The sequence below is a fragment of the Anas platyrhynchos genome, chromosome 12, assembly GCF_047663525.1.
Source record: "Anas platyrhynchos isolate ZD024472 breed Pekin duck chromosome 12, IASCAAS_PekinDuck_T2T, whole genome shotgun sequence".
In the NCBI taxonomy this organism is placed as follows: Eukaryota; Metazoa; Chordata; class Aves; order Anseriformes; family Anatidae; genus Anas; species Anas platyrhynchos.
In genome coordinates this window covers 6,956,821-6,974,678 of record NC_092598.1, presented here as the reverse complement: position 1 = coordinate 6,974,678, position 17,858 = coordinate 6,956,821, and the positions used below count along the sequence as shown (strand labels likewise).

At 39.9% G+C, this 17,858-nt stretch overlaps 1 long non-coding RNA gene across 2 annotated transcripts in view; it reads left to right on the top strand.

The window, feature by feature from the left end:
* The window catches only part of LOC140003465 (uncharacterized), a 177,503-nt gene that overhangs the window by 93,977 nt on the left and 65,668 nt on the right, over positions 1-17,858 (top strand). For both annotated transcript variants that reach the window (XR_011812209.1, XR_011812210.1), the window contains exon 2: positions 16,057-16,195. This is a non-coding gene — a long non-coding RNA (uncharacterized lncRNA). The remainder of the gene's footprint in view (positions 1-16,056; positions 16,196-17,858) is intronic.

Below are 17,858 nucleotides of genomic sequence, written 5' to 3'. Positions count from 1 at the left end.
CCTGTGATAGTATTGGTCTGTCTGTTTATTTAGGAATATGGCTGTGGTGGGGTCCTCAAAATACTGCTTTTAATGGGGCTTGTTCAGTATCAGAGCTGGGATATAACAGATGAAGATCCTTCCCAGACATCATTTTGCAAGCACAAGATCAATTAAGCCATTACGATGAGAAAGAAAAAAAAAAGTTGAAATGATCATGTGGACGTTCTCATGGATGGTCTGTCTGCCTAACTGGGAAATTAACTGAGAACAAGCAATAGTTTTGGATGAATAATAATTTAATAGAAATGCAGCTTTAGGTTAATAAACATGAATTAGAGATTTCTATCAAATTCAGAACATTATTTTCCTGAAAAATGAAAACTATATAAAATTGAAGTTTTTCATTCTTGTACTTTAGAAAACAATCATTTGAATTTGTTCAGAGATGAAATTCACTTAAATGTAATTTAGAAGTTTTAAGAGAAAAAAAATCCTGAGAAATACGTGTTTTAAAGTGCACAAAATGTTTCAATTCATTCACTTACTCATTTTGAAAAAAAAGACCCAGACTGATAATTCACAGTTTTGAACCTTTGAATGTCTTTGAAAGGCATTTTCTCTTGATACTTTGATTTGGCTAGAGTTTTGCTAGCTTTAAAAAAAAAAATAATGGTGGGAAAAAGAAGATAAAGACTATGTAAGAAGGACGACTGAGCAGTATGAAAATGAGAGGAAAAGTACAAAGATAAGGATTTTTTTTAGGAAATCCAGCTTTCTTGAATGGTTAAGTTAGGCTGGGGTAGACATTCACTGAACAAAACAGTGACAGCTAAACAAAGAGTTCCTTGACCTAAGAAAGAGAAAGGGTGTAAGTTCCAGTCTTCTTTAACTGAAAGGCCATGTATCTAACTAGACATGCACTGAAAGCATCTTTAGGTAAGGCTAAGCATAGACTAATAGACTAGTTATGTTTTTGTTTATTTTTGTTTGGTGAGTGTTTGTTTGTTTTGGTTTTCTTATTCCTTAGATTTAAATTTTTGCTACCTTTGCTAATAATATATACTTGTTTAATAAATGTAGTGTTGGTAACAGAATCCTGAGGAGAGAAAAACATGCATCTGGTTTGACCTTCACATGATAATCAATAAAAAACAGGGCATATACAGATCCATGAAAAATGGGGGATCTGCCCTTAACACTGAATAGGTGCAGCCACACAAATCAGTAAGGTGATGAGAAAGGTAATTAGTTCTATAACCACGATGCTTTACCAAAGGAATATTTACAATACATACGTAAACAAGTAGTTGTTTAGATCCCCTCATTTTCCACAGTAACCTCCTGGCACTGCTAGTTCCTGCTGCACTCATGGAATAAAAACAGATATAGCCTTGAGCTGCCATCAGTTGCCATTACACTTGTACAACTGGCATTTGCTTTGCAAAACAAAAACAACATTGTAGTGCCCTTAGTTTCAAAATTACCCTTATAACCCTTGTATCGTGCCTGGGTTGAACAAGGTAGAAAAGCTCCTTTTCAAACTTCTGCCTTCTATTATTGTGTATTGATTTCCATAGCCGGTAGAGTAGTAAGTGGTAGGTCAATGTATCAGGTCAGGAAGGATTGATTTCCTGTCAATGAAAGGGGAAAAACACTTGAATTGACTTAAGAAGCTTAGTCTTCTGGGCATGATGCAGACTGTGTCATTATAGTTTGCTTGTTACATGCTACATATCCCTAAGCAGCCTTTCTGAAATCAGACGTGATACTTTTTATAGGAACAAAGTCTCTAAACCATAAAGGAAAGACACAAAAATAACACCTTCCCTGCAAATTCTATTTGCATTGTGCAACCATAACTGTGCTTATAACTACATAACTTGTTAACCCGTTTCACTGTCTCTCTTCTCTGTTGGATAGGTAACTTGAACACAAACCCTTTTCTGAGAAATATCCTGTCTCCAGAATTTTTGTTGCCTTTTCCATTCTTTGCCTCAGCCTCATGGTCTGCCAGAAATGTTACAAGTGGTCTTTTAGCCAACTATTCAGACTCTCTTTGACTCAGTTCCCCAAATGGAAATGGAGATGATAGCACATCTGCGCACCAAAAGAAGGATTTTTTTATTCACAGAGAGGAAAAATAAGCTAGATGACTGCATGACGCTTAGCTATCAAGGTTTTCAACATATGTAAGGCACGGGGTAATTGATTCACTTAATACAGCCAAATTATAAACCAATGACAACAGAACTTAAGTCTGATTTAGACACTTTGACATCTAATCCTGAGCACTTCTCCATGTTTTCCTAATGACTGGTGGTAAAGGCTATAATATGGGGAGAAGAGAGGAGGGAGAAATGGGCTAGGTCTCAGAGCTGAGGGGAGAGCCCTTTGCTGTGCAGTTGTGAATAGTCCAGGCTGCAGACCTCAGGGAATGCATGGAGGGTTCCGTCACTCTTGCCAGGAGGCCATGAATTCATAGAATCATAGAATCATTTAGGTTAGAAGAAACCTTCAAGATCATCTGGTCCAATCATCACCCTACTGCCAATGTCACCCAATTACCTTTGGAGAAGAGGGCTTCGCCCTCACAGGAGCCCTCCAGCACAGGTCTCACCTCCCAGCCCACCCTGGGAGCACGAGGAGAGGAGAGGAGAGGAGAGGAGAGGAGAGGAGAGGAGAGGAGAGGAGAGGAGAGGAGAGGAGAGGAGAGGAGAGGAGAGGAGAGGAGAGGAGAGGAGAGGAGAGGAGAGGAGAGGAGAGGAGAGGAGAGGAGAGGAGAGGAGAGGAGAGGAGAGGAGAGGAGAGGAGAGGAGAGGAGAGGAGAGGAGAGGAGAGGAGAGGAGAGGAGAGGAGAGGAGAGGAGAGGAGAGGAGAGGAGAGGAGAGGAGAGGAGAGGAGAGGAGAGGAGAGGAGAGGAGAGGAGAGGAGAGGAGAGGAGAGGAGAGGAGAGGAGAGGAGAGGAGAGGAGAGGAGAGGAGAGGAGAGGAGAGGAGAGGAGAGGAGAGGAGAGGAGAGGAGAGGAGAGGAGAGGAGAGGAGAGGAGAGGAGAGGAGAGGAGAGGAGAGGAGAGGAGAGGAGAGGAGAGGAGAGGAGAGGAGAGGAGAGGAGAGGAGAGGAGAGGAGAGGAGAGGAGAGGAGAGGAGAGGAGAGGAGAGGAGAGGAGAGGAGAGGAGAGGAGAGGAGAGGAGAGGAGAGGAGAGGAGAGGAGAGGAGAGGAGAGGAGAGGAGAGGAGAGGAGAGGAGAGGAGAGGAGAGGAGAGGAGAGGAGAGGAGAGGAGAGGAGAGGAGAGGAGAGGAGAGGAGAGGAGAGGAGAGGAGAGGAGAGGAGAGGAGAGGAGAGGAGAGGAGAGGAGAGGAGAGGAGAGGAGAGGAGAGGAGAGGAGAGGAGAGGAGAGGAGAGGAGAGGAGAGGAGAGGAGAGGAGAGGAGAGGAGAGGAGAGGAGAGGAGAGGAGAGGAGAGGAGAGGAGAGGAGAGGAGAGGAGAGGAGAGGAGAGGAGAGGAGAGGAGAGGAGAGGAGAGGAGAGGAGAGGAGAGGAGAGGAGAGGAGAGGAGAGGAGAGGAGAGGAGAGGAGAGGAGAGGAGAGGAGAGGAGAGGAGAGGAGAGGAGAGGAGAGGAGAGGAGAGGAGAGGAGAGGAGAGGAGAGGAGAGGAGAGGAGAGGAGAGGAGAGGAGAGGAGAGGAGAGGAGAGGAGAGGAGAGGAGAGGAGAGGAGAGGAGAGGAGAGGAGAGGAGAGGAGAGGAGAGGAGAGGAGAGGAGAGGAGAGGAGAGGAGAGGAGAGGAGAGGAGAGGAGAGGAGAGGAGAGGAGAGGAGAGGAGAGGAGAGGAGAGGAGAGGAGAGGAGAGGAGAGGAGAGGAGAGGAGAGGAGAGGAGAGGAGAGGAGAGGAGAGGAGAGGAGAGGAGAGGAGAGGAGAGGAGAGGAGAGGAGAGGAGAGGAGAGGAGAGGAGAGGAGAGGAGAGGAGAGGAGAGGAGAGGAGAGGAGAGGAGAGGAGAGGAGAGGAGAGGAGAGGAGAGGAGAGGAGAGGAGAGGAGAGGAGAGGAGAGGAGAGGAGAGGAGAGGAGAGGAGAGGAGAGGAGAGGAGAGGAGAGGAGAGGAGAGGAGAGGAGAGGAGAGGAGAGGAGAGGAGAGGAGAGGAGAGGAGAGGAGAGGAGAGGAGAGGAGAGGAGAGGAGAGGAGAGGAGAGGAGAGGAGAGGAGAGGAGAGGAGAGGAGAGGAGAGGAGAGGAGAGGAGAGGAGAGGAGAGGAGAGGAGAGGAGAGGAGAGGAGAGGAGAGGAGAGGAGAGGAGAGGAGAGGAGAGGAGAGGAGAGGAGAGGAGAGGAGAGGAGAGGAGAGGAGAGGAGAGGAGAGGAGAGGAGAGGAGAGGAGAGGAGAGGAGAGGAGAGGAGAGGAGAGGAGAGGAGAGGCAGAGAAAGGCCGCTATGACTGATGCGAGGAGCAAGAAAGAAGGGAGTTTCACCTCAGTGTGGAGACAGTGCAGTACAGACACCATTACGTGATGCCTCTTCCCTCACGTGGCTGCCATTATGCGATACCTGGTCCTTCACACGGCCGCCATTACACGACACCTGGTCCTTCATGCAGCTGCCATTATGCAACACCTCCTCCCTCATGCAGCCCTCATGCGGCCGCCATTACACGACATCCAGTAAAGGAGTGGCATAAATAGCTGGAAGCTGCCTTAGTTACCACAAGTTAATTTACAGGTGGCAATGATGTTGAGGTGGATCTCTGTGCAGGTTCTCCAACAGGAGTCAGCTTAAGACACTGAGTTACAAGGTAAGGAATTCCTGTGCTTCACTGGGCAGATGTTACACTGAGTATGGCTGTGGCAGCATTTCTTCCAAAGCTCATCTGCTTCAGATTCTTTGTTGATAATCCTGTTTAGTGAGTGCTGAATGTGCAAGTCAGGTTCTCTTAATGTGTAAGGAGTGTGGAAAATACTTAATAAACCAACCAGTTGAGTGATCTGGAAAGAAATGCAAAATGTGAGACAGATTAGTTAACACTAAACTGTGCATTAGCTACTGGAGTGATACATGAATCTGTGAAAATGACACAGCTTAATGAACATGTTGTAGTGAAGTGGCTTTTTGCAAATCCTGATGCAGCTAGAGTCAATATCAAAAGTCCCGCTGCCTGCAGTAATTCTTGGAACCTGCCCGAAAGACTAATGTTACATTGCTTTATCCAATCTCCTTTAACTTTTCATTACAATAGTGTCATATTATGTAGAGGAACAGAATGATCTCATTTATGCACTTAGAGAAATAGCTGAAGTTAATTGGCCTATTAAACAATTAATTCAATAAGTGGGTGTTATACACTAGCATTAAGGTTATATGAGGTAAATTGTCTAAAGCATAAACAGAAACTATGGTCCAAAATAAGCGTTCATACACAAGCACTTCAAAAGAGTGAGAGATGACATAAAATGGATGCAGTTTTAGAGAGACCTCTAGTGATTCTTAACAACAACAACACAAAATGTTTTATACTGTTCTTTTAATAATCAAAAGTACTCAGTATAGCCAAATCATCAGTTCTATTAAATCTCATTTACTATTGGTGGAGGGGGGATAATACAATATAACAAAAATAGCTATACATTTCCAAGTATATAAATGTTAGCCTGAACTCCCATTTCTCCTATACTCTGTAAACAGCACTAATCTAAGGCTGTTTTATCAGAGTAGTTTAAAGTGGCTGTAGAATAACAGAGAATCAGACATTTTTTCAATTAGTTCTTCCATTTAATGCAGGATCGTAACAGGAATACATTATTAAGGCTTGTTTCTTTTAGCAAGCCATCAAATTATTGTCTTGCTAGGTGTGGAGATTCTTCAGTTTGAATAATTGCAATATCATTAGGATTATGGCAAATATTTCTCAAAACAAAAAAAAAAAATCTCTGGGGATATTCAGGCTGAAGAAGAGAAGTATCCAGGGTAACCTTATTGCAGCTTTTCAATACTTCAAGAAAGGAGACATGAAAACGATGGAGAGCAAATTTTTGCTTCGACAGACAATGACAGGACACGGGGAATGGTTTTAAACTAAAAGAGGGAAGTTTTAGATTAGATTGTAGGAGGAAATGCTTCACTCAGTGGGTGGTGATGCCATGGAACAGACTGCCCAGAGAAGCTGTGGATGCTCCATCCCTGGAAATGTTCAAGGCCAGGCTGGATGGGGCTTTGGGCAACCTGGTCTGGTGTGAGGTGTCCCTGCCCATGGTAGGGCATTGGAACTGGGTAATCTTTAATGTCCCTTCCAACCCAAGCCATTCTGGGATTCTGTGATACTTTTGAAATGGCTAAAAGTCATGATCTTCATACTGCCTATAAAAGTGGACAATTTTCTGTGTGCAGATTATCTTGTTGCATTATGCACTTGCATTTCCTTATTATATGAGCTTATGTGGAAGTTACTAGGACCACCTTGCGCTGATTGTCAGTAATGAACATCTTTGTGGTCATTGTCAGAATTTGTCAACCTCCTACAATACTTTTGTGTAAATTAAAGGTCTAATTTTAGGCAATCAGGTATGTATGAAACAGGTATGTACAAATAGGGGCATTTATGTGTATAGGAGCAAGTATTGTTAAGGTAATGAGCATGTTCGTTTATGTTCAGAAGACATAAAAATCCATGTGAGTATTGAAAAGGTATGTGTTATATTGACCTCAGAACAAATGGTTGCTTTTGTCTCTTGCGTATTAACCAAAGCTGACAGGAAGAGGCTAGAGCAGGCCTAGCCCAAGGAAACTCTTAAGCTAGCTTTCTTTCAGGCCTCATGAAAAACGTGCTCTGTAGGGGACTGCAAGAGCCCTTTGAAACACAGACCGGTGTATCCTGCTTAGCGCAGTACATCAACAGCAGTGCCCTGGCTGCAATGTCCCCTTTGCTCAAGAGGTTCAGTTATGGATCTCCTCATGTAAGAAGGCACTTCCACACTTGTCTGGGCATTCAGCTGCTGAGAACAGCTGCTGGAAGAGATTAGGCAGGCTTCCTAACTGTACAAACTGTATCTTGATCACTTCATATTGCTGAGAGTGATAAAAAAATGCATACCAAACCCCTTGTAAAATGGATAGAGAGGGAGGAGATGAAGAGTGTCTTAAAAGGAAACAGCTCTCTGGGATTCCAGTTAGGACTGGGTATTTGTTATCAGCCCCAGTAGTCTCTGCGGAAATTCACTTGCTCCCATGGCTGAGGTTTCAGATTACCCAAAGCACCTTCAGGTCAGCAGAGCATCTCTGCTAGTCATGTGCTGCAGTCTTGAACAAATGCTTGGTTAACCCTCCCAGTTGACTATCCTCATTTTAGAATAAAGTCAGTTAATTCAATCTGAAGGTGAAAAATCCCCTTGTGCCCTAACTCCCTCCTTCTGTGACTGCCCTAAGGATTTGTTTCTTATCCTTCAGAGATAACTGCATTTAAATAAATCACTGAACAGGAATAGAACTTGCTTATGATGTAATTCCAGGGGATTTGCTTAACCCACTAATGACTGGGTGTTCTGCTCCCTAGAAATATGCAAGTATTGTAACAATTGAGAGAAAATCTTCCATTCCAAAGGAAGAGAATGACACCCTAATCTTTTCAATGGACAATAGGTGTTTCTTGGAAAATGAAGTTGATTTTGCTTGCGTTGGATGATGGTGATGTTACTAAACAGAGGTTTGGTGATTGCCCCAGTTCAAAAACTGTTGGAACTCAGCTGAAAACAAAGATGAAACAGGGAGAAAAAGTGAGCTATCATGTTATATGAACACAAGAGAACAGTGAGGAGGTTATTGCTACTCGTAAAATCAAGCTTAATCCAAGCAGTTTGGGCAGTTTGTATTTCTAGGAATGTTTTGTTTTTGTTGTTTTAATTCTGAGATCTCTCCTTTTTCTGTTACAATTATGGCTTTTGGTCTTTTTCTCCAGGTCTAGAATTCATTAGGAAGTGTTTGGAGGTGGGTGGTGGTATATGAGCAGGAAGTCATGTGGCATTTCCAACCTGGTACCTGTCATGTGCTTCAGTAACTCAAATAGATTGCTGCCACTTCCATGCTCTTAAATATACTATTTTTAAGAAAATCAACAAACAATTGCAAGAGCTTATAAATGTTTCAGAGAAGAATGTGTTGAGGGCCTTTTCTTTTTCCTCTGTCAAATGCTTCTGGTGAGTTAATAACTCCATCTACAGTTCATCAATGAAATAGTTCCAGAAGTATTGGAACTATGAGCCTGAACCAGGGCACTTGTGTGATAAAACCTGAGTCCTAATCATATTTTAAACAATGGACTAAGTATTGTGAATCCACTAGTGCAACAGTGAAAGTACAAAATTTGTGTTGTTGGAACTTTTTTTTTTTTTTTTTTTTTTTTCCCATGGCACAGAGTATAAGGACCAGGAGCACATAATTGAAGCTGTTCAGCAGTGGATGTTGACTTCTGTTTAGGTGTTGGAGAATTCAGGGCCTGCGGGCAAATGTCAGAGAGAAGGGTGCTAATAGGCCTTCTCACTTCAGTGGGCTCATGGGCATTTCTCATTTCAGTGGTATCAGAGCTCCCTGAGACCATACTCAGAACGGGCAGATCTCATCTCAAAAGCCCAAGGCAAAGCTGGAGGAAAAAAAAAAAAAAAGTGAAAAAAAAAAAAAGATCCAATGAGGTGCAGACAGATACACATCTGCTTTTCCCATGTTTTGAGCTGGCCAGACAAACCAGTTTCTTTCTGGCCAGGTTTCAGCTGGCTGTTGGCTGGCCTGAACGCATGGCTCCCAGACCAGACCAGCTTCAGCCAGCCAGCTCAGGATGTGCAGAAGAGATCTGTCTGAACCTGTTGTGCCACTACAGCTCCAGGCACTGTGGGCTAGTAGAAGATAAAAACCCAGAAGATATAACCCAGTTTTCACAGATTATTCTACTTTTCTCTGTGTTACTCTTGGCAGTAGACCTGGGTAGTACTAAAAATAAACATAAAGTCCATGTACATGAACTACATAGATAGCCTGCCTTCAGTGTTTTTATGTAAGTGTGCTTACCTGTTTATGAGCTGCTTTGTCATGTTCAAAATAGATAACTATTAAAAATTAGTTATCTATATTAGTGAAGAATGTGCAGACCTAGTAGAACTCCAAAAAGAGGTTCAACTACTCATCAGTTATTGTTATATCTGAGGTTACAATATTAGTAGGAATCAGCTCTGGCATGTCCACATGTAGGTGACTTATAAAAGCAGCTCTTTCTTAATCTTTGCAGCTTTCACTGCCTTCCTTGAGAGCTGTGGGAGCTCTGTGCTTCTGAACTCATTATTATGTAAGAATCGAAGTAGGCATTCTCATATATTAATTACTTCAGGTTCCTATGTAATTCTTTTCTTAGATTTATCAGTTAAACCAACTGTAAATTTATTAGCAACAGGCTAATGTAGTAGGTGAGTTATTTTACAAAATCACTGTTAACAGATTAAGGAGAATAGAAATACAAAAATGATTTTCTAAGCCCAAAAGGCAAGTAGGAAATAGACCTGGAATAGCGTGGTACTAATATGTCTCTGTTGTGGTTTTTAGCTTGTCACTAATACGAATACAATTTCTTCCACAGTAAGATTTTGCTATATACTACGTTATAGATATGGAGGTGAGACCACTGCAAAAACCACAAGCCATTGCTTTTTGTAGTTTCGTTAGGAGAAAACTCTCACTGTTGCACCATCTTCTTCTTGTGTGCTTGTGATTCAACGGTTTGCTGGCAACTTTGGCAGAAATTATTACAAAAATAACTGTAAAAAATAGGTATTTAAGAAAATAACAGTTTATTTTACAGTTCTAAATGATCGGGATAATGAAATATTTTTTGTGAATCCTTTTTTTTTTTTTCCCTATGGTTGTTTGCTCTTGAAATCCTAGGGAATTGTATTCTAGTGACATCTGTTAACACTGTTGCATTTAACATGTAATTAGGAAGTGAAAAAAAGAAAACAGAAAATAAAAGCCCATGCCAATCTAACTGTGCTTGAAAGGTGCCAGATTGATAACTCTGGAGAACTGAGTCCTCTGTTTATCCTCTGAATTAGTGCAGGAAAATCAATGGCAGCATAAACTTGCTCGCGTCGCCCTGAAATGTCTTGTGCTCACTCAGCTGTGAGAGTAGCTCAGGATTCATATCGCCTACAGTCCTTAGGATCCCAATAGGAATCATACGAAGGATGCTGTCCTGTGGTGGAAGGACCGTACTGAGAATGCTAAACTTCTTTCTTATAAACTTCTGACCATCCATCCAAGGTCAAGCTTTGCAGTTTCAGCATAGATTACAAATGGTGATTTTGAATTAAAAGGCTTTATAGTGCATTCCCAATCTCTGAGCTATTGAATCCCCTGGTGTGTTTTATTTAATGCATAAACTTCCATTGACATGACAGAGCCAGAGGCATTACAATCTATCATGTCAAGACTTCATACATTAACAGTTCTTGTTAGCACACATTGGCACAATACACTGCAATAGTTCTGAATTATACTAATGATCCATGGATAATGGGTCACAAGGAGATTTTTGAACCGTACCTTTAAACCAATGCCACAGTGCTTTTAGGATGTGTCAAAGAGCATGGAGGCTTGGCACTATAACACACTTTAATGCATCTTCAGAGCACCTTATCTTGTATGCTTTGCTTTAATTGAGATTAAATGGCTTTGAAGGACCTAATGCAATTTCAAGGACAATGCAATATCTCATATTCTCAGTGAAAGGTTTATAATGTATTTCCTTAAAACCGAGACAAATATTCCATACAAACACATTACACCAAACTGATGTTAAAGGTCTAATTCAAACTTAGGGAAGCCAATACAATTAGAATTAAAAGCATAGCATACCGTTCCTGAGGCTATGGCTAGGATGGGGTGAGAGAACTGCATAGGATCTTGGTTTCTGCCACAGCACCAGCTGGCAAAGTATCAATGGAAACAACATTCTGGAATGGAAACTACTTTCCTTTTTAGGTGCCTAGATCCTGTTGAAAGTCAGATTTAATTTGTGACAGGGAAGACTTGAGAGAGTATTCTTCTGGGTGTGCATGCTCTGAATTCTTTGTATGATGTCAAGGCAGGAGCAAAGCCATCATAAAAGTTATGTTTAGTTTGTTCCTCCCTTCTTTATTATATTCCTATATTAGCAGTTTAAGAAAATTTAAATAGATGTCACACAAAATGAGAAATGACAAAAAAAGTGACAACCCCCCTCCTCTTTTTTTGTAATTTCAGTTTGATATGTGCTGTTTTATTTAGTTGCAAATTTGCCCTCCTTGGCTTGCTTCAATAATTATATATATAAATGTGCTGCATTATCTTGGAAGATGTTGTTGTATTCCAGTAATGATAACTGTGTAGTTTCATGACCCTCCTGAGCTTACATTTGAGGACTCTTTGGAAAAACTGCCATCATACCACAAGAATGTGAGGTGTAATACTGCCAATTTTTTGAATTATTCATTAGAAGAAAAAAAAAAAGAAAGGCAACAAAGACATAGGATTTTTCTTTTTATGTATGACTTTACTGCGCTTCATATTTTTTAAGTAAAAGGAATACAATTCTCCCATCTTTTCCACAACCACAACTCAAAAAGAAAAGAAAATATGTATGCTTCAAAAAGTTGGGATTTCTGGGAATACATTTCCCTCTTTTAACTTGCATTTTAACATAAGGTAAAACATTTTTTTGACAAGGTAAGTAGAGTAAACAAAGATCAGTGAGAAAGCAGAAATTATTGAAGTACTGGAAAAACTGCTGCAGGCTACTTTTTCACACATTGCTGCTCAAGTCAGGATTATGCTATGACAGTTCTAACTCTCCTGCTGACATCCTTATAGACTCTATTACATTATTTACTTCTTGTAAAATAACATTCTATTACAGCTCCTTCATGTCCTGCTGCTATTCTAAGTTCAAGGGGAAGAAATTCTGCTCAACCATAATTCTTTGCTTCTAGCTCGTTAATATGGCTCTGAGGAGATCATTATTAAAAAGACTGATATGCGGCCTTATTTCATACCCCATTTTCTGTTGCAGTTACAACTGTATTGCTAGAGTCTTGGTCTTCACTTAAATCAACAGTACTGCATAAGATGCATTAGCCTGTGTCTTGAAGTATCAGATGAAGCATGTCCCACCCTGGGCTGAAGATGTAATGACATTTTTATGTCAGTAAGGGGGAAAGCTTTCAGATATTTCTCTTGCTTTTTCATTGCAAGGAAAAGCGAAGCCAGACATGCAATCATACCTGATTTCTAAAGAAGAACCGATTCTCAGTAGACTTGCTGGGAACATCTGTGGATAAAACAGGGTTAAGAGCAGATAGATTACTCAAACACTCTCTGAAAATGGACTTAGGTTTCTTTTTCAATGTCAGGACATGTCAAACACATATCACAGAGTCCCATGCAAGGAGTCAGCTGAAACTTGTTTTCTGAGAAGATGTGCATATTAGGACCCAGGAAATGAATTTTCCTACTGTCTCTGAATTGTCAGGCCTTTCATCACTGTAAGTCCAGTTAGCAGCTAGGTGTACCACTAGCAAAATATTCCCACAGTATGGTAGAATGCTCCCAAAGCACTAGCCTTTGAAAAAAAGCACTTTCATGACTGCCTGAAATCACCCTGGCAAGTCAATCATCAGCCCTGCTGCTTGCAGTGTGAATCTTGAAAGCAGCACTCGACACTTGAAGAACTGGCATCAAACCAAACAGCAGTGACCACATGCTTTGAGATGGTCAGAGGACAGGGAACCCCCGGCACTACACACACAGTTCTGAGTAGAGCACTTCATCTGCTTTCAAAACCCATTTGGTTCATCCCTAATGAAATTTAAGTTGCATTTTGTCAGTAATAATACAGACAATATGATAACTATCTAGTTATCCAGTCCTTGTGAGGAGATGCTGCATAAATTTCCCAGCAAAAAAAAGTGAATCATATGTGATCTTTCTTCAAGGCAAATAGTGAAACAGCTAGAAGATCAGCACTGACTGAAGCAGCATTTCATTATGTATGTGGTGGGTCCTGATAAGAGCAGTGCAGAGCATTTGGCTGATGATCTCTGAAGTTAGGCAGGGACTGTGTGGGAAGGGTGACATTTGCCACTTCCCTCAACCTGAACCAGGACTTCAGTCACTGTCTCTAGTATTTTCACAGTTTGCTGCACAGCTTATAGTTATGGCATTGAAACTGGAGATAAAGTTACATACTTGAGTATGCTGTGTTATCAGCTGGGGCTTGCTACATCTGTACAGGTAAAGGATGTAGCTGATTAAATATCGCATTCATCATGAGAAGATGATCCTTCACAAAGGCAAGAAATGGGAGTGGCAGGAGGTTGCATACAAACAGGGTGGTTGTTAATTCTACTAGAGTGATCACACAGGATAGATATTTGCTATTTCTTTCATATATGGGGCTGTTGGTCAATCAGAAAGAAATATTTTGAACCCTGTTACCCTTTGATTTCAATGGAGTTTGGGACAGATTCCCATTATTTTGCTTCACAACATTCTTGTGTCTGCAGAGTCCCTGAATGGGTCAATAGACACAAGCATAGGACAGGTTACTGGAAAAAAAAAAAAAAAAAAAAAAAAAAGTTTACTTGGTTTACTTGCTAGTGTTACAAATTTTGTTTCCCTCAGGCATGAAAGGTCATCCTCTTCTTCATCTTCTTACCTTTCTATTTTTCCCTGTCCCCAAGTCTGACCTGCTTCTTCTGTAAGAAGAGTTGTTTCTTCTCTAAGAAATGTTTTAGAATTTCAGTAAAAATACCAGGAATATCTGACCAACTGTTAAAGCCATTTAGCTCAAATGCCTACAGAATATTTTTAAGTTCCAATGTCTTAGCTCATCTTGCACTGTCAATCCAGTCTCTGAACCCGGGAGTCATTATATATTTATGTTTGTTTGTTTTTTGTTCTGTTTTGTTTTGTGTTGTGTTTTTTTTTTTTATACCACCAATTACTGTTATCAAAATATGTTAAATGAACTGTGTTCTAGGAAAGCAGATAATTTCACTGTAGACTTGCAAATATCCGATTAAAAATGAAGCTACCTTTTATTTATTGCAAAGGCTAGCATATTCATCAGCATGCCTAATTAAAATTTAACAATTAATAAGCAGTGGCAAACCCTGTACGAAGGTCAGTAGCAACCTAAGCAAACTTATCAAAAATGCAAAGGGGTTTAGAGTTTTTAAAAAGTTCATTCTGTCCTTAATTAACAGATCTAATTACAGTTCTGCCATAGCAAAACGCAAAACGATCTCTTCAAAGGACAAGAAGTCAAAGGTTTAATAGTGCAGATAACCTTCTTCTTCTGTACATACTGACCCGAGTGTAGAAGGGAATTTTACCAAGCAGTCAACAGAGTTGATGGGATGGCTTTGATAGAAACTAAATCTAAGCAATACATAGAAATCCCAAAACAACAAAGGAATTGAGAGGGAATAAAAACTCTCTCCTGTCTTGGGATTTGAACTAACACCAAGTCAAGACTTCAGATAATCTCCCTTCTTAGCAGATTGTCAATGTATTTGTTCTGTGACCTTTGATGGTTAGTTTTGAATAACACTTTCTGTTCTATAGACTGCATGTGTTTAATTATCACCTTATTCAACCACAATGGATAGTGCAAAAATGAAGGATAATCTAGTATAGTAGAGCTAAATACAACGGAGCAAAGCACTTAAAATTCCTGCATTTAATAGTCAGCATTTAGGAGATGAAGGGCAATTTTCCAAATTTCACTAAATGGTTTAGTTATGCATTACTTCTTCAAGAAGACTAAGAAAAAGCTGAGCATTATGTTCAGTGTTTTGGAGAAAGAGGCTGGGAATGAACAGAACTGGGTTCATCAGTAACCAAATGAAATCTTCCTCGTTGATTTATGTGGGCAAGGGTCATTACATGTGGGTAATATAAAGTGTCTGAAAGAAAAATTAGACTGGTTAAAATTAATAATATATAGTTGAAATGAATTGTTACTACTCATCTTTACATTTGGATTAAAGAAGAGAACACCAGTATGAGAGGCAAGATCTCTTCAGGGACATCTGACCTATGTGTCTATCTTTATTGTCCCCTTTCATACCCTGCCAATGTTGAAGTGAATGTAGGCCTATGGAACATAGGTACATAAAGGAGAAATAGTTGAATATCAATAATTATCTTGGAGAGGCTCAAAATCAAAGGCACCATATTCATCTTATACTGACAACAAAGTACATCATGACAAATATTTCAACCAAAAGGCTCATTACATGCAACATGAAAATGGAGAGTCTGTTCTGAGCAATCTCCATGATTTGTCCTCTAGCTCTACAGTTGTACTATCATGACCTGAATTAATTTCATATGGCATGATAATTTTCTATTGGCTGCAGGAAGAAAAAAAATGAAGCTGACTCAGACTGATGAGCATTTTAAGACTGATCCTTTATTCTTTTTCTTACAAAGAACATAATCTGTTGCTTTTAAATTGCCTGTCTTGTACCAGTCAACCATCCCATCAACATGCTGTACTAATGTAGCTTCATGCTAGTCTTGTGCTATATATTTGAAAGCAGAAATGGTGAGGCTTTTAAATGTAGCAAATATTTTGTCTACTCAAAATAGTTAGACTCCCTGTGTGGCCACGATATGATCCACACCTTTAAGGAAATTATAGTGATTGGTCTAAAATTTGGGTGCTCTGAAATATTTTATTTGGTTTTTGGTACTCCTCTGTATCCTACCTCAGAAAAGGACAGAAAACTAGTCCTGCTACACTGCTTAAAAACACAAGCAGTGGAAAACACGTACTGCATTATCACATTCCTTTCTTTGATAATGCTTGCTTCAAAATAAGAAATGAACATAATTACCTGAGTTCTACTGATGGGAAGTGAAAGACAAGAGGTAGGCATTATTACTGTTACTGTTATTATTATTATTGAAATAGCAGGAAGTGCAGTGCTATAAAAACTCTTCTAAGCAGTCACTCCCTCTAACAGACCATTAAAGGTTCACTTCACACTTATATCTTTTTTTTTTTTTCCAGAATGAATCCTGAATCATTAATTTTGCACTTGATGTTCCTAAACGAAAGCTTTTTGAAGCAAAACCTTCTCTTGATGTCTGAATGCACCCTGAAGATGTTAATCACCAGAGCCATAAATTGAAGACAAAAATCCATCCAGGTACCTTGAATTTATTGAGACTTGAAAGCAGTAAGATGGAAAGATTTTTATTTTCCAGCACTATACAACATCCAAGCTTTAGACAATATCATTTACTAATAGGAATCTGAGCAAACAATGTTGTTAGAAATAATATATGGCCCAAGACACTATATGAAAGGGTGGTAAATTAGATTTGAGAGCCAAGAGAACCAAACCAAACCCTTCTTCCCCTCCCTTGCAAAACTCTTTCAGTTTACAGATCAACTGCCTTTGAGCTAAAATTTATGGAGAGACTTGACAGTTAGGGTAAGTACAATTTTTTGGCTGTGCGGGTGAGATACCTATAGTGAAGAAATAAGAAGTTTTATGACTTGTAACTACTTCTATAATTTCTTTCTCTTGTGTTTGTTTTTTTCTTTACTTTTTTCTTTTTTTCCCTTTATTTTCTTTCCCTTTTTCTTTCCCTTTTTTTCTTCTCTTTTCTTTTTTTCCTTTTCTATCCTTTCCTTCCTAATAGATCTTTCTCTGTCAGTGTTTCACCAAAATAAGGAACAAATTCAGGGATCATAAAATGTCAAGTACTTTGTTTCAAAGAGACACCGATTCCCTGTATCCTTCTCAAAAAAAGACTGTCAATTTCTTTTAAGATTATCACAGCACTGTGAAAAAATAAAGCATTTTTTTTTCTTTCTGGTCACCTGGGAATCATTTTCATCCTCCTTTTCTATTTTAGCATAAGTCCTTTTCAAATTAAAGCAAATGCATTAAGCAAGGGGTAAATTTTGTTTAACTATTAACAAATGAAGACCACCCATTTCATACCCTCTCAGGCACACAAATTCTGAATATCTCATGCATTGTTGCCCTCTAGTGTTACTTCAGAATGTATGTAGAAGATTCTATCCATAAAAAGTGAACAAGAAATGCATGCTTCAAAGAGATAGGACCAGATCTAAACCTGACTGTCTGTGAAAAGAGGCATTTTGCAATCCTTTGACTTTGGTCGGGTTAATTATTTAAGGTTTTTATGAAGAACCAGTGCTTTGAATATTAATTTCTACACATAGGAAGTAGGGGATCACAGGGATTGCTACTTTGCTCTCCACATATCTCTCCACTTTACTCCAAAGAGGATGTCACTCATGCCATATGGGCCTTTTGATTTACCCCAGTTTTCCTGTAGCTGAAAGCTTCTCAGGGAGTTCAAAATGCTTGGTTTAGCTATGGGCTAGTATTAATAAAATGAATAAATATGGCTGTATAAATTCAAAACTGTGTTGCTCTAGAATGGCAGGAACAAATTGGATGGAGTGTGACCTGTTAGCACGTCTGGCTCATGAGTTTTACATGTGCATCAAAAAATAATTAATTATAATTTTCTGTGGAAATATTGCAAGGCTTTCCAATTTCCAGGGAAATTTACAAATTGAAGTGGGGAAAAAAAAAAAAAAGCATTTCTGTCCTTAGGGTCTTAGGGTCCTTCTGACCCTATGTCACTAGTTAGATAACTCATTAAACCTGATCTAATAACATGCAGCCTAGTTGGAATTCTAAATAAGAGCAATCATCAGGAGTCTTCAGCTTCTTTGAAAATCACATATTGGTTGATACTTTAATGGTTTAGTGCTATTACCAGGCAGGCATCACATACTGCGGATTTATTAATTTTACCCATCTGATG